Here is a 24917-nt window from a genome sequence, read left to right as displayed (position 1 = left end):
GAGACTGAATGAACTTTGCTGCCGTTGTCATTTTGGTTGGACCAAAAAATATAGTTTGTACATAAACACACAAACATGCACTTACACACTATAGGTAACTACACAAAGCCACAAAACTGTCACTTTGTTTTCACAAGTCAACAAACAGCTTGTCTGTCTTTCAGTACTGCACTTTGCCAAAATCTAGAGATATCCTTGAATGTTCTTGCAAAAATCTGGAGCATATCCGTGAACGGAGCGTGTCCAGTCCAGATTTCATCATATATGGGCCAGTTTGAATTATCTGGGCAACTACATCTCTGGATTCTGGGGTATTTTGCTTGGTGCTGGTAGACTTCTTTACCCTGTCTGTGGCACTCAGTTGTAAGCCCATTCATTCTCCATGATCGACTGGCTTTTAAGTTGTGTTTGCAGACAGAATAAAGAAGACACTGTGTGAATATTCTGTTTGATTTTAACAAATGGCTGTTAAGCAGATAGTTGGCCATGCACACAGATGGAAGCACACAAGTAAACATTTTTGGTGTAAATCTTGACTGATTCAAACTGCACATACACACTCCAGGCTAATTTCTGAAGTGTATTAGTTTAATAAAGATAGACTGAGTGTCTGATTCATGTCCTCACCACAGCAAAGATAAAAATCCAAACATTTCCACTGCTCTGTGGCAGTATCATTAGTATCTAAACCAATGCAATGCTATAACAATGGCAATGTTGTTGTACCCTCTTAGTTGTTATCAAAATACCATTACATACCATTAAATTGTATATTGTATATAAGAGTATACTTAGAACACTGTTCTTACAAGTGGAATATAAATCTGAATAAGTAATTGGTGTTGTAAAAAACTACCACTATTTCATTTCTTCACCTCATGACTGGAAAACAAATAAAATTTAGTGGAGGAAAAAATATTACATGTCAACCAGAAATAAGCACATTCATTATACAATTCGTGAGCCAATTAAAAGTTTGCACCTTATGTCAGCAGTGGAGCTGTTCTTCACTTTTGGCCTGTTTCCATTTTGACTTGGCCAGTTGGTCACTGGTTCAGCTTGGAAAATAAATGTGTAAATGAAAGAATTATTTGCCGTGGCTCCATAATAAAATTTTTAAAAAGGACTGGTGGACCTGAGAGATAAATTGAGCACAGGCAAAAAAAAAAAGTCCATTGTTGATATAGAACACTTCAAGGTCTATTATTTATCCCATTAAACAGAATGGGTGCTTCTCCTTGTCTGTCACTCTCTGGTTCAACCTATAGTGTTCTATAGTCTCATCCAGTTCATATAAGAAAGAAATAGTGGAAAGAACTCAATTAGCAGAATCACTCAGGATAATAACTCACCATTTGACAAATCCACACTAATGTAATCATCTGATCTATCTTCACGAAGGAAATGTTCCCTTTAGACAATCATTTCTGCCAATGTAACAAATAATGTTCATTTTCAGGATCTACATTGTAAAATGCATTTTTTTTTCTCATACTTTCTATTCTGCAGCACCGCTTATCTCACTCTGAGACAATCTGTAGCTGACCAAGAACTGCCCACCAACTACAAGCCGTGTTTCTATTCTGCTACATTCATCGTCTAAATTCTGCTAACACAGTGGAGCTGCAGTTCCACCGTGAATATCACTGCAGTTACTGCTTCTAAACCAAAATCTCAACAACGTCAAGTTCGAGCTGGAGACTGAGCCGAAATCTGGAAGCGATAACCAACATCAGCGCCCAAGATTATGGGTTTCCCTAAAGTTCTCCACAGGTAAATACTGCTACTTATATATCTCTGTCACAATTTTTGATTGGTATTTATGCATTCACTCTGCAGAAACACCTGCAGGAAATGACCCACAGAACCCAGTGAAGCATTAGTCCTGATGAGATACAGATGTAGCATGTTAGCATTAATGTTAGCACTCCCAGAACACACAATGTAATGTAAACACTTGAGTATGTCAGTGGAAAGTATATGTAACATGTCATAACATGTCATAATTATCTCTGAAAAGAGACCTGTATACAAAAGTAATCAGAGTAGTAAGTACTGGGGCCTCTGCTCCATGTATGACCCAGACTAAGTACATTAGTTATATCAGACCAGTACCACTTACCATCATGAGGCAGCAACCTGAATGGCATAGACTGTATTCTGTTCCATGTAAATATAACTGATGGTTGAACCGCTGATCTTACAAAGTTGCTTGCTTGCTGCTGTGAGTACTGTACTGTACTATCTTCATATGGACATCAAAGCTACAAATAAAACACATAAAACATGGGACCTTTAAAAAGATTCAGAATATTTGTATGATAGGCTTTCAACTGCAAACAATTTTTATATTTTGGTCTGTCAAAAATGTAATAAATGCCTGCAACATGTTGCTTACAGAGTCACTATTTACTACTGCAAGTAGAGGATTACTAGCTAAATTGTATTTCACATTTTATCAGCCAGGTTGATAAATGAACAAAGAATGAATGAAGTTCCTTGACCCTCCTTCATGCATGAGATCAAAAACAGTTTTAATTGCATTGGTTAAAACAGTGTAATTACATAAAATCTTTGTGAAAGAAAATATTTTTCTCTAATACCAAAGGACGCTTACTACAAAACTTATTAATAAATAATAATAAAGTTTAGCAATTTAAATGCATATATAACTCAGGTATATATAATACGCAAAGCAGCCAATAGTAATTGTGTGGAAACATCTGCATCATCATGTCCTACATCAATGAAAAGATTGTCTCGCGCACTCTGGTTGTGTCAGCTGCTGCTAAGGCTCTCAGGGCAGAAAGTCAGAGTGGTCATCTTGATATTTCTTCCTGTGGATACCCCCGAGACCTTCCTGATGCTGCTGGCTGCTGTGTTGTCTTCGGGCTGTCACTTAACTGATGCACGAGACCCACCTATTCAAAACGTCCTCCCCTGATAGTCTGTCACACTGTGAGGAGAGCAGGAAGGCCTCAACAAACACGAGCTTCATCTGGTCACTCAGACAGATTCAGTGTTACTTCTACATTGTACTGTTTCATTAGGGTCATACAGGCACAACTGCAAATACATTTGGCCTTGAAGAAAGGACAGGCATCCATTTAACAGGGTAAGTGGTGATCACAGTGAAATGTGAACTGTGAAATTTTTAAAACCTGGTTTTCAAAGCATATACAGTAAGTATTTCATTTCTAGGTGATCTGATCATAGTTACTGACATTTAAATTTGTTTCCTCTTTTACTTTCTTTCTCCAAGAACCACTCCCAGTACTGGTGTAGCCTGACAAATAATTAAAAAGTGTGTAGAGTGTTTTTTTAGTATGTTTAGTTTTAGTATCTTGTGCAATATTTATTTTTAACATATTATGCATCTTTAAGAGAACATGAACTGTTAAACATAAACTTAATGATAAACATAAACTGTTGGGCATCATAATTGCTGTTAACATGCTGTAATGCTGACACAGGGGTCGTATAGTATTGTATTGTGAGGCAAAGTCACAGACTAACCTAAAGGTCCCGTGTTGTATAAAATGAGACTTCCATGTCTTTTTTGAATAGCCTAGGGGCTATACTAAAATAAATATGCTCACAGTCCATTGTGAGAAATAGTGTCTTAAAATGAGCCATCGGGACTTCTGTAACATTGTGATGTCACAACAAAGGAGTCAGTGCTCTTAGTCATTCCCCAAGCCCAGCCCACCTGGACCCACCTGGAGTGTTTACCTGATATCTGCTATGTTTTTATTTGATTGCTCAGAAAACAGTCAGCTAATTAGAAGAGAGGCTCAGAGTCTCTCTTCTGATTGGCTCACCGACCTGGTCTTACTAGAGCTCCAGAGAGAAGCTTGAGAGAGGAGATGTAAAACTACATTGAGGTGGTTTTTGGTTCTTAAAACCAAAAATATATCTTCTTATGGACATCGAGACTTCAAATAACACACTGGAAAAGTGTAAAATATGGGACCAAGTTGTCATGTCTTTTCCAAACCGAAAGGTGATTAATAATTTCACACACACTGGATACACAGTTTCTCACAGCTGAGCAGTGCATCAATGCAGCAGTGTAGCAATGATGCAGAAAAGCAATAGGCTACATCCAGTTTTTCACTCATGTGAAATCACTGGCTCTGTGAGTAGTATCAGTGACTGATTTTAATTCCCAATTCATCATCAGTGCCAAGATAGACATGTCTTTTTTCAGATATGACATCATGATAGTAAGAACCAGTACATGGTTGCCAGGTGAACTGGGGCTAAGTAGTGTTTCCAAAATATTCACATACAGTAGTACTTCAAGGTCTTACTCTGAGGTTAAGGCAGATAGTAATGTTTCTTTTGGTGTATGTTACTGTCACTGTAAGAAGGTTAGATTGCGTGAGATCACGTAATCCCACAAGACTTTGGGTGGCTGTGCCGGGAAAAGAAGTGAATGAAACAAGGTGTGTATTCTGTATGAAAATATCTCTTAAAATATCGCTGCAATACACATATGGTTATCAACATCAGCCAGTGAGTTCAAGCTTAAGCTTACTAAGTAAGGATGATGAGTGATGACTTCGTATGATTCTTTGTATGATTTCTTTAGATTGGTAACACGAGGTGTGTGTGTGTGATATCTCCGCCGTGCCATGAGGATTTTAAAGAGTGAGTTTATGACTGTCATTCAAAATGTGTTTGGCATTCAAAGTATATTTGTGAATACATACAGTATTGTTGACAAATGGACATTTTCTGTGAATGAATGCACTTTATGTCAGGCAGCTATATACAATGGGATGTGAGGTTTAACAAAGGAATGTATATTTGTTTCTTATTTTTCTTTCATCAGCGTGTGCCACTACTGTTGTCTACATGGTCTAATTTGTTGATATTTTCTATGTTATAGTCCATTTGGCCTATATTGTTGTCCATATTTGCTAGTTATTTTACAGTTGCCTGTACAGACTACACTGTTTAAGAGAGAGAGAGGTCAGCATCACGTACAGGGAGAGTACAGTGAACAGGAAAATTGCCATTCTGTCTAACTTGTTTACAAAATTATAAAAAATAACAGTGTTAACACTGTTCTTTTTTAAAAGTTCAGTCAGGGAAAGAAAGACCCTGTGTCCTGTCTCATCATTTTATGATTTGGCCACATATGCATCTGGACAGTGTTATCTGACAAGAGAATTGCATGTTGCAAAGTAGTTAAACATCATGGCTGCAAAGTTAGCTATCAGCAGCAACACACCTAAATGAGACGACTGTAATATACCCTTAGCCACTTTAGTGATTCATGCAGACAGCCATGGCAACATTAACCGCCAGAGATTTCATGCTGCTATAGCACTTGTTGATGTTATTATTAACCTCAGGGTAGTGCCATTAGAATGCAACTCCTGGATCAGAGATGATGTTGCTGTATGGCTAATATTGATAGTTGCATGGTCCCTGTACAAAGTATAATTCATCTGATAGAGTTCATCTTGTATATTTGATAATTAGTTTTTTTTGGGGTGCTCCCTTGGACCACTTCCATATAATTGTAAATGAAATGAGATACTAGTTCATGCACAATGGTCGGCCATGCAGAAACAAAGCAAGTAAAAATGCTTTGATGTGGCTCTGCTTTCTACTAAGTGGTACCCTGAAACTTTTTTGATGCTTAATTGATTTTTCTCTTATAATCCTTGGAGATGAAACTGATGAAACTGAAAGGGAAGAAGAAGAGGTGGAACTGGCCCAGGAATCCTTCTCCTGTGGTGTCACACAAACCTGTGCTCTATCAGGGCAGACTATATTCTTAGCAAACAGAACTGAGCAGTGGACTTGATGTCAGAGGAGGGGTCCAGATCAGAGCGAGTGAAGGCTGAATCCCACACTCCCTCAGATATGCGGGATAGGTTTGGGAGAGCAGTTCTGAATATGTTTACATCCCAAAAAAATGCACAGCACACACTGAGGCTGGACAGTTCGAGAGAGATGGAGATGATGAGATGGAGGAAGAGTCTCAGCAACTGTTTGGTACATGCATAGTCTCATTATGTGGCACACACCGCAGCCTTCATGCAGACCCAACAGCTGTTTGTGCATTACAGACAGCATTCCCAGGGGAAACCTCTGACAAAACAGCAGCTGTCTCACTGGCTGTGAGAGGCCATCACACAGGCCTGTGTGTCAGGAGGGAAGGACCCCGCCCCCCCACGGGATTTGAGCTCATTCTACAAGAGCCTCATCCTCCACAGCTCTTTTCAGTGGAATGACAGTGACAGTGAAAGCAGCATTATGGGCTGATGTTTTGTGTTTACTGATGTCTGAGCATACAGCCAAGGCCAATCCTACACATCCCTCTCAGATCCAGATTGTCTGGCTCTCCACACCATAAATATGCCTATACTAAATGACTAAAGTGACTAAAAGTCACAACAACCGGCTAGCACGCAAGTGTGGCATGGGCTTGCAATAAGAGGATATATGAAGGTAAAGGGCCAACAACGCCGCCTCCGGAATCTCACTGTACCATCACAAAAACCTTAGATGTTTGTTAAATGCATGTAAGGCACGCAGGCTCGTCACTGTCAAGGCAGAGATTTCTTTTTGAAAATAACATTTTATTAGAATAGCCAAAAATATTAAATGTAAGGAACTGGAACTACTGAAAAGGAAAATAAGGGAAATGAAAATCACTGCAACCAATAAGGGATGAAACTATACTATAAACTACACTATATTACATTTATAGATTTTCTTTTTTTTAAAATGGGCTACACTGCAAATTCTTAAAATGATTTATAGATGGTGAAATGACTAAATTGGCTGTCCAACATGAACTAACAAAATTAGGAAAAGTGAGCAGAAGCCACTGGTGAAGAGGAAGACTAACTGAGAGTTGCTCACACCACGGGTGCAGTACAGGGGCGCAGGGGGGCCTATCCTCCCAACACAATAGCACTCGCTGCACTGCAAAACTAGACTAATGTAAAATAAATAAACACAACCAAATAAACAACTGAACAACCCACTTAACTGCATAGAAGCGAACAAGAAAACTAATCAAGCTAAATAAACCTTGAGGCCAAACAAAACATAGAGGAACAAAACCAACGGCAAAACAGCAGCAAGTGAACCTTAAAAGAAGAATTAGCCAGCTCACCATGCTGTGTATGAATACAGTTGATTGGACCCTACTCACCATCTTTGGTATGGGGCATTAACAGCTCACTCTGGAGGGATTTGGGGCAGAGCTAAAATGGAGGCAGTAACGGGGTAAGTGGAAAAATGGCTGAGGAACGTAAAATGATGGGTTTTGACCACACGCCTGCATCCAGATGCGACCAGCCACAGCAAGGGACAGGAACCAGGAGGAAACTGAACGTAGGTCAGCAATTGCCTTTTATAACCTCACCCTGATTAGGGAGTTGGCGTGAGGAGTTGTCCCGGGGCTGCGCTCACCAACCATACGCTCATTCACTACACTGAGGAGCATTCCCCACTACATTAACAACCAGACGGACAGAGAATGCTCCACAGAGTTAAGGAGTCATAATTAACCTTTTGTCACAATGAGGGACCTCCATGCATTTCAACTTACACATAGTCATCTAATACATTGTAAGTGCAAAATATTTATTTGCTTTTTTAGATATGGGTAACATGGGCAGTCGTCCAGCATATTGTCAGGGGGCGACACAAGCACTCACAAAATAATAATAATAATAATAAAACATTTATTAATTAATAAAAAATAAAGTAAAAAAAAGTTACATTTGCTTGATCGGTTTTTAATGGCTGATTTTCTCATCACGTCAATGATATTACATCATCTTGTGGGTCAGAGTAGGTGCTCTTTTCTAGTTTACGCAGACTTCTACTGACTGAGGTCTCCTCTGTCACTCTCAGAGGTGGTGGGGGCTGGGTGGTAGTTTGACCACAGGTGCGGGGGAAGCAAGCGGGGGAATCTATCAAACAGCGCACCTCTATCTCCGTACAGTATCAGTATTAACCATGCAATTGCCAGGCAGATTTCATATGACGATGTAATTGATGACTTTAAATCGAGGAAAGCAGAAAGGTCACACTTTAGATGGCAGTTGTGCAATTTAAAAAGTGTGTTTTGTTTGAAGTGTGCAATAGTGTAATAGTAAGGTTCTCTTAAGTGTGTTAATCTGTTTGTGGGATGAAGGATTTGTGCAATTTAGTAGTTCGAGTCTCTGTTTTATTTGTATGAACATATACACTATTCCTTTCTATTCTTGTTACTTTATTGTGGTACCATGTAGTATTAGCAGGATGGATACACAGGTCTCATTAAATTCCACTCATTTATTTCTGTAATTTCACTGTTTCATACCATTAAATGCAGTTATAAATAAATACAATGATACAGCAGCCAGAGCTCTAAAGAAAGAAATTGTTCATTTTGCTCCTTGTGAATATAACATTTATTGGTCTTCGTCATCACTTCTGAGCAGAGCATGGCTCTTCAAAGGAAATTATAATATTTTTAACAGATAATGAATAGGACTTTTATAAAAACTCTTGACATTTTATAAGCTCTTACAGAAGTTCACCCTCTTGGCACAAGGCAAAAGGAATGTGAAAAATCAAACATTAGCAATTTTAGTAGATTGTGTCCTCGGGTGATGTTGCCCTCCGGCAAACTTTAAATATTCTAATATCTATTCACATGCCTCTAACTTCCCCAATGCCAAGTAGTTCAGTAGGTGACTGGATACATTCTGTTTAAAGCTTTGAATCTAACTCAGTGTCTACACAGAAGGTGTAGCGTGAGCAGCATGTTACCATAGCAGCAGCAGCTCAGTCTGTGTTCAGGTACGGTACAGTCATAGTTCCCTTGCTTTTTGGAAGCACTCTACACAATGACTGTAGTTAAGTGCATAAAATGCAGGAAAAACACTTAAAATATGGGATGTCGGTTTGCATGTCTCCATAACCCCGAGATGTTGATCAGAGTGTAGTATTACTGGCACGGACACCAATGTTCCCTCTAATTTTTCATGTGTCTGGGCATACACACAAGCTCCCTGAGCACACTGAGGACCATTGTGAGCAACATCAGATGTGCACGCTGTGGCCACACACCAGTATCACACCTGAGCAACACCTGGGATCATAGCAAGTTACATGGCTTATTAAAAGAATCAAATTACAGCAGCAATTTCCATTCGTTTACTTTTAATATAAGTGATTTGGCCCACTTAAAATGAAATGCACTGTTGTTAGCTAGCTAACTTGCACGGCGCTGCGGCGCGTATGGGAAGGGCACCTACGCAAGCAATGTCAATGCTATGATGGGCTGCGTAGCATAAGTGAACCGTATCGTATCATTGGCTGGACATCTGTCACTCACTGTGTTACACTGCAAAAAGTTACAGAAAAAAATGTTATTGCTCTAATTAATTTACAGTTTATGTTGAATTTTGTTTTATGCGCTGTATAGATTTTCTTGTGCGCTGAGAATGTGTGAGCAGTGCACGATTGCGCAGGCGCGCAGCTTAGAGGGAACATTGACAGACACCTATGCTCAAGAAGTCAAATGGAAGGGACGAGATAAAGTGTGATTGATCCCCTGGTCTTCCAGGTTGGGGGTTGAGCTGAGGGCTGACACCCCTCTCCCGTGAAACCGCATTACTACAGAAGCAAGAAGCAGAGCAAATTTACCAAATCTAGGAGAACCTGTGGATGTGGCAGGCTGGGAAAGCAGAATGATAACGGGGAAAGGCTGTGCTAGTGATAAGGAACACTATTCCTACTTACACTCTGCAACATGGGTATCTGCGGATAGGACGAGCAGGAATCAGATTGACCATGTACTTCTTAGTAAATGATTCAGGAATTCACTGAAAGACACTGGAGTATACAGTATACAGGAAGAGACCACTATTATGTACAGACAGTCAAGCTAAGACTGAGAAAGCAGTCAAAGGAAAAGAAAAGAATGAGAGTCATGTATGGTAAAGTCAAGATTAAAAAAATGAAGACACAGAGCGTGACTTTCAGGTGATGGAGAAGGTTTACACAAAAGTTGCAGAGGCAGTCCTGGATAGAAACCTTGGATCAGTGATGAATTATGGGGCCTTGTCGACCGAAGGGAAGACATTAATTAGAAGATCCTGGGAACTCATTTAGAAAAAGTCAAGAGGCAGCTAAGGGTGAAGTACACTATGTAGAGAAGGACAGGGAGGTGAAGAGGGTTACAGAGGCCGACAAAAAGAAATGGATGGAGGACATCACATGTAAAACTGAAGAAGATGCAAAAAGACACATGAAGATATATGAAGACATGAAGACAGGATACAGACTCACAAAGACCAAAGACTGGACAAGAAAGGAAAGCACAGTCAAGATGGACAGAGGCCTTTAAGGAATACTCTGATGCAGGATTATTATTGAAAGGCTAAGAAATGGAGTCGACCACAGGTTGAGGACAGATGACGTCACCCACAGGAAGAATGGTTTTAGAGCTCAGAGTATGGCTGCTCTTCCATCGCCACCTTGGCAGTGCCAATCCAAAATTGGCCAAAGAGGTTGGGCATATGTGGAGCTGAGACTGAATATCGGTTTGAAGCAAGCATATGCTCACCAACCTGTCGCTCAAAGTAGACTGCCATTAACTTCACATAACTTTAAGCTTTAATGAAATTGAAACAGGTGCATTTTATAAAAAATCCTCCCTTGTACAGTTGTCATGAAAAGGAAAATTCTCTATGCAGCCCAAGGCTGTTTTTGTACCAGCTGTAATCCAGCCTCAAGTGGCCATTTGTGGACCTGCAGTTTTTGGCATAATTTTTCAGGCCCAGAAGTTGCTGTTTAGTTAAAGAAGGCTGGTTATAGAAAGGACAAGGGGACAACAGATCAGGTTTTCATGCTGCGAAACATCATTAAACAGGTCAATGAATAGCAAGCAATGATATACCTGAACTTCAAGGCTTTTGACTTACAAAGTTACAAAGCCCAGGGTCTACAGCAAACTGAGATAGCTGCCCACTCCCACAGATAACACTGCTCCTGAAGTGCTTTGCTGGTATTCCAAGCTTTTCATTTGTAATTTATTGACGTCACTATGTAACACATTCACTTTATGTCCATCTCATTTTAGCACATATATGGAATAATTTTTATATATTATGATTGTGATTGAAAGATTATATCCACTGCTATGTCATACTATAATCTGGTAATGGTTGTTATATTTACTGAACAGAGATTTGCTATAATCCTTGATGCTGTGGATATTCTTGCTGTCCACTTTCACATTCTGAATTGGATTCTTCTCTCAAACATACACAGAAGAATTTTGCCATTGGCAACCAATTATGTTCTGTTACTTAGTTTTAGTTAGTAATTCATTTGTTTTCCAGTTTGTTTTCAGTAACTCCACACGAGGATGAGGTGTTCTTTAGAAGCACTTGGTACGCTGCCCTTAGGCAGTCCTCCAGACGTTTGGCCAATTAGAAGAAAGTGGGCTTTTAAGGAGGACTCTTAAGAAGGCCACAGCTAATTTTGCCTGTTTCAGTCAGAGGCTGAGGACCCTTTAATACTGGTATATGACAATTACAGTATGGTTCAACTGCTGCAGTTCTGCCCTGCTGTGTGTGCAGTAGATTCACCTTGTCTATACTAAGTGTGACAGGTTTTAACTACACAAGCTTCTTTCCCACATTAACCAGCACCATGACCACATGACATATGGGTCAGTAATATCTATGTGACACAACGTGTTTGGTCTGTAATGTATATCTGTATTAAAAGATATAAAGAATATATCTCTTTTTTAACAACTCATATAAACAAGTAATACCACACAAGTGTGTCTTGCTGTCCTCTGGATACAAAACAGAAAAAAGTAACTTCCATTTAAAGAGGTGCTAGTGGAGAGCAGTTTTACTCATTTTCAATTTAGAGGCTGGACTACGGCTCAACAGGTCAGAGACACAGTAAGTGAAAATTTAATAACTGAAATGCAGTTTCTATGAGGTATAATTATATCTAATACAACGGTGGAGAAAGGTTAACAACAAGGGAAACAGGGGAATACTCACTATCATTAAAAGAGCCCCAGTTTTCTGAATCTTCCACAGTTCAATCCTTTTCCTTTCAAGCAAGTGCATGACACACGCGCACACACACACACACACCTTGGAGCTGCTAAATGCCTTGCATACGGGGAGTTTGGAGCTTCTAGAGAGCAAGTGACATTCGCAACTTCACAATTTCCCGCTCACTCCACCTTCAGATTTCACACATGGAGACCTTAAGCTCACATTCCCTGACTTGAAACTGCTGTTGTGAAACTGATGCACCAGATATTTTGACAGATGTGTCAGGCGAAGATGTAAAGTGACAACTGAAAGCAGTAAGGAAATGTGTGACATATTGTGGTGAGGCAGCACACTAAAACACAATCGAAATAAATACTAAAATATTAAATCAGGAAAGTTTAAATCCCAAGTTTTCCTGACAAACACTTGGTCAGGACCCACTGGTATCACTTATTTAATGTATGTGTACTCCTTTAGCACCATTTTACAGCCATAACCAAAATCACAATCTTTCCCCAACCTTAACCTAAGCACTTTTGTTGCCTAAAGCTAACCAGACAGGACCCTGGATATGCAGTCTCTGATGTAAAAGCTGTGCTCTTTGTACACCCGCTATCCACCCCAACCACCTCCTGGTGACACCACTGCTGCTGTTAATAAATGTATCATTTCATTCTTTCTTAAAATGTCATGCCAGGGGGTCCTTAGCAAGTGTCAATATGTGATGAGTGATGGTCTGTTGCATGAATCTTATTCCTCTGAGCCACTGAGCTCATTTGCTGTGAGAAAAACCAATAAAGACACTTCAGTGCAACACTGTTGCACTGGGTGACATGTTCTCTCATGACCATGAACTTGCACACTGTTGTTTATTTAGACAACATACAGCATCTGCTGCCAGAAATTACTGTACTCACTACAGTACCAAAAGTGTATTAGTCCACCACTGAAAAATAGTCCCAAACAAACACAGTGTCACTGCAGTTTTTAGAAATGTTTTCTAAAAACTGCAGTGCCCAGCTGCTTTTAGACATTATTTTGCCTTATTTAAAAAAATATATGAAAATATTGCATTTGTGACCCACTTTTAAAAATGAATGCATCAATAGGAACTAATATGCCAAGGCTTTAGTGCCACACATGTGGCAGGGAACTGAGAAAGCATTTGAGACAGACACAGGTTTTTTTTTTTTTTTTGTTTAGTTTTTTTTGTTATTGTGTGTGTGTGTGTGTGTGTGTGAGTGTGTGTGTGTGTGTGTGTCTTGTTAATTACTCAAGTTATTTTTTTATATTGTGTGAGCATAATTCACTGCACCTGCCTACTTCTGAGCACTTCCAAGACTAAGGAGATGGCAATTGACTTTGCCAGGTCTAGGCCCACACTTCAGCCAGCCAACACTGGAGGGAAGGACAATGAAATGGTGCACATTTATAAATACCTCAGTATGCACCTGGACATAAACTGGACTGGTCCCTGAACACAGATGCCATCTACAGGAAGGGGCAGAGCTGGCTCTATTTCCTAAGGAGGCTCAGGTCCTTGATGTCTGCACTGAAATGCTGCACGTTTTATCCATCAGTGGCGGCAAGTGTTCCTTTTTATGCTGCGGTCTGCTGGGGCCGCAGCATGTTGGATAAGAACAGAAGGAGACTGGACAAGCTGGTCAAAAAGGCAGAGTCTCTGCTCAGCAGTGAGTCTGGACTCGCTCAGGATTGTCGTATGTACTGTAAGATTCAGGCCATCTTGGACAATACCAACCACAACATCCTTGCAGGCCTGAGAAGCAGCTACAGCTGCACAGCGTCTCATCTCTCTACCCTGCAGGACTGAGCGGTTCAGGAGATCATTTGTCGCCACTGCCATCAGACCTCAGACAAAGGCAGTGGGTCATAACCTATGAATTGAAACTGCATATATATATATCAGTGTTATTAAAAGATCTTTATTTGTGGTTACAAAGAAGGCAACAAAATGGCAACTCATACTTGCTTCCCGTGTGTTGTTGCTGATGTCTTTGTGTAATGAAACATCTGTCTTCTGTATTGTAATGACAGTAATTCTTGAAATTTCATCATGAAATTTCCATTCAAGTCTTTAAATCATTTTCCTCACGCTGTTATTTGGATCAAATACGCATGGAGTTACCCTACACTGCATTATTATTTTAAAAAAAGTTTTTATGCTGTCTTTCAGAGGACCTCAGGCATGCATAATCAAAAAGAATTGTATCACCACATCCTGACTCACTGGATTCTTAATAACTCTGCTTCTGTGAGGTTTGCCTGTTTAACCTAAGTTTTGTGAACACAGAATTATTAATGTCCCCTTGGCTATGATATCATGTCAGGCTGCCTCTAACTCTCTCATCAGAGTGTGATCCTGTGTGTAAGTAACTATCCTAATGTTGAAGACATTTTAATATACAGCAGTTCCACATTTACAGCTATAATCTATCACACAGTCACCTGAATTCAATACCTTTATTTTTATACTGGATATTGCATTTCTTTTATTCCAGAGCACTCAGTTAAACTGTGAAGAACCATGAAGGTAGCAGTTCTTCACATTTTCAGCAGCACAGAGAGATGTACTGTAGGTTATGGAGAATGTTACATAAAACCTTTTATATTCATGGACCTAGCTCAACATACTGCAACTTAAGAAAACATTTGCAAATAGACAAAATACAAGCAAATTTAGAAAGCGTTATATATTTGAACACATGTGCTGCAAGAACTCTCAAGGAAATATTTGGAACCTCTAAGCTAGGCACTAGACAGCTGTGTGTACTGCTTAACAGAATTTATTCAAGCCCAAAACTAGTTTTCTACAAACTATCCTTTGCATTTTAATTACCAGTAGATATTGCAAATATACCTATTTAGATCTATTTCATATCAACAAGACTTGATCAGTGTGTATGGCAATTAAGTTGTGCATGCTTTAGCATGGGTTCCATGTTTAACAAACAAACTAACAAAAATTAACAAACTTGTCTTTAGCAAAAGATTAGCCATCTTAACTGGCTGAGCCGTTGACTCTTCAGTGAGGCTAAATCCCCATCTGCAAGCAATGTAGCTATATCCTGCTGTTGTGAGACGTGAATACATAATGTTACATCATTGCCTTTACTAGCTGGCTTAAAGTGACAGTTCAGATTATTTGACATGGGGTGGTGTACTCATAAGATCTATAAGCAGTGTATGACCTGCAATAGAGTTTTTCCAGATGGTTTCCGACTTCAGTTTATTAGTCTCTCTTGTCTCAGAAACGACTGATATCCTGCAGTGGAGGGTGACAAGATTGATAATGACACTTCTAAAATCTTTCAAGCAGCACATGTTGGTATATTGTTCAAATCATGCAGAAATGAAACATAGTAGGCCTGTCTTTTGGATGTTTATTTATGTATTTTTTCTGTGGATTGTGCAAACCAGCACATCCATTCATTTAGAACAGTGACATTTTAATTCTATTTAAGGAAATACTATTAGTTTGGATGATTTGCCTGGATTATTATTTGCTGATTGCAGCGAGAGCAAGAGAGAGTGAGGGAGAGATCGATTGGTGGGTGAGCTAGATTGCCTTTTAATAAGAGAGAGAGCGGTGCACTGCATTGTCAGTTAATAAGCTTGTCTCAACTGGAACATGTTTTCTAGGTTCTTCTAGTCTTAAAAGAAAAACATTTGCAGTTATGAAATTAGACTAATACATGCATTCTACACTTAGAATTGTGTATTCTGTATTCTATTGTATTATAGAACTGCCAGCCTGCTTCAAATCCTCCACCATCATCCCTGTCCCCAAAAAACCAAGGCCCACAGGTCTAAATGACTATAGACCCATTGCCCTGACCTCTGTGGTCATGAAATCATTTGAGCGCCTTGTCCTGTCCCATCTCAAATCCATCACTGACCCACTCCTGGACCCCCTGCAGTTCGCCTACAGAGCCAACAGGTCTGTAGATGACGCCGTCAACATGGCTCTCCACTTCATCCTCCAGCACCTGGACTCCTCAGGGACCTATGCCAGGATCCTGTTTGTGGACTTCAGCTCTGCCTTCAACACCATCATCCCGGCTCTGCTGCAGGACAAGCTCTCCCAGCTGAGCGTGCCTGACTCCACCTGCAGGTGGATCACCGACTTCCTGTCTGACAGGAGGCAGCACGTGAAGCTAGGAAAGCACGTGTCTGACTCCCAGACCATCAGCACTGGATCCCCGCAAGGCTGCGTTCTTTCTCCTCTGCTCTTCTCCCTGTACACCAACACCTGCACCTTCAGCCATCAGTCTGTCAAGCTCCTGAAGTTTGCAGACGACACCACTCTCATTGGACTCATCTCTGATGGCGATGAGTCTGCCTACAGGTGGGAGACTGACCGTCTGGTGACCTGGTGCAGGCAGAACAACCTAGAGCTAAATACTCTGAAGACAGTGGAAATGATAGTGGACTTCAGGAAGAGCCCAGCCCCACCCACCCCCATCTCCCTGTGTGACTCCCCCGTGGCTACCGTGGAGCATTTTCGCTTCTTGGGAACCACCATCACACAGGATCTCAAATGGGAGCTAAACATCAGCTCCCTCATCAAAAAAGCTCAGCAGAGGATGTATTTCCTGAGGCAATTGAAGAAGTTCAACCTGCCAAGGACTATGATGGTGAACTTCTACACCTCCATCATTGAGTCCATCCTCACCTCCTCCATCACCATCTGGTACGCTGCTGCCACGGAGAGGGACAATAACAGACTGCAGCGTATCATCCACTCTGCTGAGAAGGTGATTGGCTGCAATCTTCCGTCCCTCCAGGACCTGTACACCTCAAGGACTCTGAGGCGTGCAGGGAAGATTGTAGCTGACTCCTCCCACCCTGGACACAAACTCTTTGTGACACTCCCCTCTGGCAGGAGGCTGCGGTCCTTCAGGACCAAAACCTCTCGCCACAAAAATAGCTTCTTCCCATCTGCTATTAGCCTTATCAACAAGGCTAGAGAGCCCCACTGTTGCTGATCAATTGCACCAATCACCAGAAAAAAATCCTTGTATGTGAAAACATACTTGGCAATAAAACTGATTCTGATTCTGATTCTGATTCTGATTCTACACAAACTGGAAACTGATGTGTTACTATAGCAACGCAGAATGCTGGGCAAATAGAAGAGAGAGAGAGATCCCATATTCACAGTTCTCACAGACACATATAAAGGAAGTAATGTGCAAAAACAGTGAAGTGCTTGTGTGTGTAGGGGCGTGGATGTGAAAGTTGGTGGTTTCATAGTGTGACCCACTAAAGTTTATAAGATTAAAGAGCAAGCTGAAGTTGACAAAGAGTGAAAAAGTCTGCTGAAAAACACAAACAGGCAGGAATGCGGAATTAATGTTGAATGAATTCTGAATGTACTAAATGTTTCATGGCCCAATAAAATAAGCCATTAATTTTACAGAAGATGGCAGTGCACTTTGCCTCAATAAAGCTGAACCATATTGGGAGTCAGACTGTGTTGTGTTTGTCCTAGCCATTGGCAGCAATACAGGGTAACAAGCCAGTTCTGCATAGAAAAATATAACCCCCCAAAACATTTTTACAAAAATATACAAAAACCATTCTGATCATGAGCTGCTCAGGAGATTACCTAGACAACATGTCAGGGTGTGATGCATACCTGACCCATTTCAAATACACAAAAATGTAGAGTAACCAGATTCAAACCCATTGGATCCAGGGAAAGTATCAGGTTTCTATAGGGTCAAGCCATTTTGATTGATGACCTACATTGGGTTTGGGTTAATTATATTTACATTTAATTTACGAAAGAAATTTCTCTCCTCTGTGCTGACTGATGGATGAATGTATTGGTTGCAAATAGATTTACGATACCCAGGGGGGAAGAGAAATGGGCTATAACCAGTGCATTGCATTAATTTGGTTAGCTAATGGACATTAGTGATTGAAATAAAATAAAAATACAGGCTCAGGTCAGGTTTGTCAGTACACTCAGGTTCAGCAAGGTTTGGTCCGACTGAGTTGGATAGGGGCCAGGTTCAGGTCTTGGATGTAGTCCCAAATGGAACTCACAATGACCAAAGCCCACAAAATTGCAGTTATAAGTGATCTGTTCATACTAACAATTTATCAAATGACAGTGCAACGATTTGGTGGGAATTCTTGTGAGCTGAAGAAAAGGCAGTCAACAGGAGACTATGGAGTTCAGATATCTTGATGTGCAGCAAGGAGCAACCAATGTCAATAAGTGAGTCAGAGTAATGCCACCCAATTCTTGAAGATGTCTTGTCCAACAGGGTGTATATAACCAAAGTATCACATGGTTACGACACATAACCCTGATATCATATGGTTACAAGGCATTTTCATACCCAAATAAGGTTAGTGCAGTGGTTCTCAAACTTTTTACAGTGTGTACCACCTGAGAAAATATCAAGATCTCCAAGTACCACCATTATGACCAAACTGAATATATAATAGCAGAGGCTTAACCTATTAGCTACGGACAGTTCACAAAGGAGACATATTTACTCCTAATATGAGGATTATTTGCCCGCCACAGCCACACTGTACAAAGCAGTAGCATTTTAAGATGCACTTGAACTCAGCCAAACAAGGTGCAGCACATCTTTATCTCTCAAACACACAGCAAGCAAGAACATTAAGAATAACAGCTGTATTTCATTCATTCACACATACACACAGTAGGCTAACAGAACCATAAGTGTTCTGTTTCTTCAAAAAATATTCTTCTAATCCAGGTCACAGATAATCAAAATTCCAAAATGTTTTTTTTAGCAGCAAAGATATGAAACATCAAAAATCTCACAACAGAAAATTACAAATCTATAACAAGAATAACCATTCACATTAGAAAAGTCAGTGCACAATGTCAGTATGAACGACTGTCTTCACATGTGGGACTAAAAACACACACCTGTCTGAACATTGCTAGGCTCAATACAGTCTTTCAGTCCCGCTTTGACCAATGTGTTCTTACTAATAGCAAATAGCAACATAGCAGGAAAAAGGTGATCAATGAACCACTACAATTACTAAGAACTGGCCAGCATATTAGTGACTATTATCAATTTACATGCGCCTAATGAGAGGGGTGCGCCTGTCTCTGCACACGCAGTCCTGTGATGTCTGGCTCAATCGTGGTCAGCTTCAGTCGCAGGTCTGGCTCAGCATCCATCCTGCTCCTGTATTTTGTCTTAATGACGGCAAGTGAAGAGAAGCCTTTCTCGCACAGATATGTTGTTGCAAAAGGAAGGAGAAAGCGCACGGCCTTATCCAAAAGCGCTGAGTATTCCCTGTGTTGCTGTATCCAAAAGTCCAACAGCGACTGTTTTTTGAAACCAGACTTCAACGTTTCATCACAAGACAGTTCTATTAAACTCTCCTGCTCGCAAACAGTAAAATCCTTGGGCATTTCAGAGGTTTCGATGCTGAATGGGTTTCTCATCCAGTTGTTCACTTCGGGCGTCGTTGGGAAATATTCCCTGAACTGTTGTCTGAGGGAGACAAGGTGCGCAGCGATGTTGTCCCTGACCCCATCATCAAGTTGCAGGTCTCCAAAGCGGGGAAAGCAGAAACATCATCTGCCTTGACTTTGATTTCAAACAGTTCCAACTTTTTCAGCATTGCGCTGACTTTGTCCTGCACGTCAAAGACACTGACAGAGAGTCCCTGTAGTCCCAAATTCAAGTCGTTCAAACGGGAGAAAATATCTGACAAGTATGCCAGCTGACTGAGCCATACAGTATCCTCAAAAACATCTGATATGGGGAAGTTTTTGTCCTGTAAGAACACCTGGACCTCTCTGTGCAACTCGAAAAGCCTTGAAAGCACCTTCCCTCTTGATAACCATCTGACTTCTGTATGAAGCAGGAGCTGGACATGGTCGCTGCCCATTTCATCACAGAGCAAGTGAAACAGACGAGAATGCATCGGTCGGGCCTTAATAAAGTTAACTGTTTTTACAGCTGAGTCAAGCACTGACTTCAGCTCATCGGGCATCTTCTTCACTGCAAGTGCCTCGCGATGGATGCTGCAGTGAGTCCATCGCATCTCAGGTCTCCCGAATCCGGGCTGCTACTCTGCTGTGGCGGCCTGTCATCGCCCTGGCGCTGTCAGTGCAGACTCCGACACACTTTTTTCAATCCAGCCCGTTCTCTTGGATAAAGGTGTCCAGTAGCTGGAATATGTGCTCGGCTGTAGTTCTGGTCTCCAGTGGTTGGCAGAACAGAAAATCCTCCTGAGCTGCACCATCACACTCATATCTGACATACACAAGCAAATTAGCCAAATCTGCAACATCGTTCGTCTCGTCCAGCTGGAGGGAATAATACCGACTTCTTTTAATACGCTCAGTCAGTGTCTTTTTAACATTATCTGCCATGGTCCGTATTCTCCGTGACACTGTGTCGTTTGAAAGTGGCACCAAGTTTAACTTTTTAGCAGCTTTCTCCCTAATGGCAAGCACAGTTGCTCGCCAATCGTATGTGGCTTTCCGGCTTTCGCTATATGGAGGCTGGCACAGTATGAAGCCTCCTGTGCTTTGGCTGTGGATGTAACACAGGACTGCATTGTGGACTTGGACTGCTTCAGCACATCCCGCTTTCTTAGAAAAAAATCCAATGGTTTATCTTTCAGCGCTGTGTGTTTGGTTAAAAGGTCCCGTTTGAGGTGCGCTGGTTTCATGGATTCATTGCTGAGGACTTCACCACATACCACACACTGTGGCCTCGGCTCTTCCTCGGTCCCGCAGCAACTAAATCCAAATTTGAGGTAACTAGAGTCATATATCCTGACTGCTTTGCGCTGGTGCTAGAGGGTGCTGTGGGCACTTCACTGGCGCCTCTTGAGTAGCCGCTAGCACTTGAACTCGGTTCCCTGTCGTCCTCCTTTTCATTTTCAACAGGGCTGCCTGAATTATTCTCCTCCTGAACTGCAGTCCTCTTCGCAATAGTTCCAGTTTGAAGCCATGAGTGCAGTGTTTTTGAACCACTCATCTTCAGTCTCTATGTTTTACCTTTGTTTATCTTTTCACACAGTTCAACTCATAACTAATCATGTCTCAAGTACGCACGCACTAAGTGCATGAACCTGACGACATAGCAGGCTGATATTGAGACAAAAATAAATATATTAATTTTTTTTTAAACATATTAAATTCATATAAATATGAATTTAATATGTTTTATATATTTTCATTCTAAGTTTTGTACTATTTTGATAATATTATATATTTTCAAATTAATTTCATTTTCAAAAAATATTTTTGACGTTCTTCCACGTACCACTAGAGGGAGCTTGCGTACCACCAGTGGTACGCGTACCACAGTTTGAGAATCAAGGGGTTAGTGTATAGTTTTGTAGTGTATAATTTTTACCTATGTGTGTGAAGACTGTTGGTCACTTAAACCTGAATCATACATCTTTCCTACCTGCTGCTACATGTGTCACGCCCTTTGCCATACTCCAGTCATCCTTGCTTTGAACTGGATTTGGCAGTTCTCTTTAAGTTGTGCTTTACCCTGCATCTGTAAGACCCTGGTAACCATAGCTACGGAGGATAGAAATGGCACCATCTGGACACTATCTGTCATAAAGAAAGCTTAACAGTGAACCATTGTCTAACACTATGAGGTCTTTATGGCCTGTACTTCTTGGACTGTTAGTGTTGACCTACAGAAGAAGGGTAGAGTAAATGTAAGAAAGATCCTTCACAGTGACGAACGACAATTATCACCTTAATCTGCAGCTTCCCCTGGTTGTATGGAGCTTTATAGTGAGTTATAGATCATTGTTTACTATTTTGGTTCACTCTCTCTGCTCTCACAGAATAGGTTTTACCTGCAGCAAGAAGCTGTTTTCTGTGAAAAATGATAAAAACCGAAGTTCAGGTTCAGGTTTATCGTCATTTCCAGACAGGAAACAGATTGTTGTTCCTTATCGACCTTAATGGACCATTGAAATGACACACAAACACAAACACAGTCTGTGGGATAAGAGTGAATACTATTACATTAGAAGCAACAAATTGAATGTAAACAAGACCCAGTGTATTTTTCAACAATGTGAGGTCAGTTTATCTAACTGACACATTTTTTAAATCTGTTGTGACATTTTTGGAGATTTGTGGAAACTATTGGCCAGGTTTACTGTACCTCAACATCCTGGGTCCAGATAGTACTTTACGTTTACTCATGCCACTTACCTGCCACCATGTGTCACTTGAAAGCTCCTTAACTGCAATATATGATTCAGATGTACAAACGTTTTGGATTTCCCTCAGAGGTACAGTAAGTAGTAGCACATTATCTAGTTTCAGTCAACTCACTAGCTCTCAATTTACTATTATGATGTGAACAGTTGAGATGGGAAAAAGTGAGAATTACTCTCTCAATCTCTCTTACAGTCTCTAATAGTGATCATATTATTACATTACCATCAATTCACCATCTTGTAATGGCTACTAACGCAAAAGCATGACAGCGACTTCAGTGGCCTCCCCACTCATCTGATCTGAATCCAGTAGAACATCTGTGGGATGTCATACAACAGGGGATTGGCAGTTTGAAGTAAAATAAACAATAAAAACACTTTGCTATATGTACATGAAGACAAGTGTATTAAATGAAATGCCTCATTAAATGTTCATTTTAAGGCAATTGTCAAATCTATGCATATGTATGTATTCCCAGGTAACTCTCACACTTGTTCACGGAGATGTGAACAAATAGACATAAGAATAGTGAAGTGAGAAAAAGAACCACATGTGAGTCATGAAAGGGTTGTTTTGCTCAGGTCTGCTGGAACACCAGCTTGATGGCAGACATGACAGAGCTGGTATGCAGCACCAAATAATATGGTTCTCTATTTGCATCCCAGAGAAAAAATCCTGGTGCTGCCACTGCCACCAGCATGTCAGCTATGTCCTTGTTAATCTGTCCCTTTTTCTCTCCTGCACCATTGCAGAAGTCAGACTACAGCATCTAGCTGTATGTGGTCTACCTCATCCCAACATCAACAGTGTTACGGGTGAAGCCTCCAGAGGCCAGAAACCATTTTCAGGCTCCAACTTACTGGTGTGATTAAGGAGTTCTCACTGTGTTCTGTGCTGTGTGGCTAAAAAATAAGCAATGGCATAGTGACAATCCCTTAGTGTCCTTCAGAGAGAGTGTGTGTCTGAAACACTGTCTACTGCAGAAAGCTGAAAGGGGTAATTGCCAAAAGCCAGTGTCTGAACTCCCAAACGCCGGAGACAAGGCCTTGTTCTTGTTCCTTCTCACCGGACTGAAGGCTGACTCTCAGCCTCAGCAACTTAATGGAGTGGGTAGGACAGTGTTTTTGTGTGTGTTTTTGTGTGTGTGTGAGTTCAGGACATGCAGAAGTCTAGTCTTTGTCAATAGTGTGTGTCTTTATCACAATCTAAATAAATAACCTAAAGCTGTAGCTATTCAAATGACACACTTTATCATATACAAATGCAAACACAAATGAATAGATGCTCAATATATTGCTGCTCAATTTTTATTATGCACAAACATGAATCATGAATTTAAAACTGATCTCAGATTAGCTATTTTTTTGGCTACTAGGGGGCAGCACAACAAGCTATAAACATAATATGGACACATCTGTCACCATACAAAGTTAATATGGTGAATATGTGAGCTAACATTTATCTACCAGACACAGAGAAACATTAGCAGTCATTTGGCATTGTGTTTCTAGTGGCTTGGCGAAATGAACTGAAGTATTCAGTCTCCTTTTAAGTCAGTTTTGGTTTCCACCAACTCCTGACAAAAACTTGGATGTTACCTTAGAATAACAGCAAAATAACACGTTGTATACACACACTGCACATTAAATGTTTGCCATGTGTGTAGTACTGTTGCACAATAGTGGATGAATAAATTTATATCTTTACCCTATAACTTTCAGACCTAATCGGGATGCCAAACTTAAAAACTATTCCTGTCTGACTGAAGGTGAAGATGGACATAACATACTTTAGACTTCAAGCGATTTTTGTTTGCTTTCCCATATGCAGCCTGCAGTATGCACAGGTCTTGTCCAGTGGCAACCTTCATGCTGCAGTCCCAGGAGCTGACACATGAACACCACTGGCTGTCTTTGCAGAGGTCTTCTGTGTCACACCACCGCTGTGCAGTGACCTCTTCTGTGAAAGCCTTGTAGGTCATGCTGTCCTGTTGTATAAGTTCTTTGTGTAAGGCAGTGGTTGCAGCAGTGTCTGATAAGTGAAGAGTTTCCCGTACTACTAAAAGGTTTTGTGCTGTTTTGTGTAATATTGGATTGGTCTGATAAATCCTCCCATGTCGTATTCCATGCCATTACCTGTTTTAACCTGTTTGCCTTGTGTCCAGGAGCCATCTCCACCTTCAGTTTCTGACTATCCAGTGTGTTGTATGTCCCCAGTTTCCTCAACCTGAAGCAACTGCCATGTCCTTAATGGATTGTTACTGTGTTAAGTTCAGAGTAACACATTAATGGTCTGTAACAAGGGTTGTCTAAAAATTGTTTAAAAACTGTAGAGACAACTGTAGAGACTCCATCCATCCATCCTTAGAGCTCCCTTTGGATGTCCAAGCGCCTAACCCTATCTCTCAGGCTCAATCCAGCCAAGGCTGAAAGCCATTTCAACTGCTTGTGTGTATAATCTCATTCTTTCAGTCTCTACTCAGAGCTCATGACTATAGGTTACGGTTGGAACAAAGATTGACTGGTAAATCAAGAACTTTGCCTTCAACCTCCGCTCCCTCTTCACTACAACAGTAAAGCGGTACAACTGGTACAACATCTGAATTACTGATGATGCTGAACCAATCTGTCAGT

General features: G+C 40.8%; 1 pseudogene; it reads right to left on the bottom strand.

Annotated features, from left to right (window-relative positions):
• Positions 1-18822: 18822 nt before the first annotated feature.
• Positions 18823-24265, bottom strand: LOC139629471 (zinc finger BED domain-containing protein 5-like; annotated as a pseudogene).
• Positions 24266-24917: the final 652 nt, after the last annotated feature.

The sequence above is a fragment of the Trachinotus anak genome, unplaced genomic scaffold, assembly GCF_046630095.1.
Source record: "Trachinotus anak isolate AG129_WGS33_773 ecotype Australia unplaced genomic scaffold, CSIRO_AGI_Tana_v1 ptg000012l, whole genome shotgun sequence".
Classification (NCBI taxonomy): domain Eukaryota; kingdom Metazoa; phylum Chordata; class Actinopteri; order Carangiformes; family Carangidae; genus Trachinotus; species Trachinotus anak.
The sequence above is the reverse complement of the archived record's forward strand: the minus strand, read 5'-3'. Positions and strand labels throughout refer to the sequence as shown.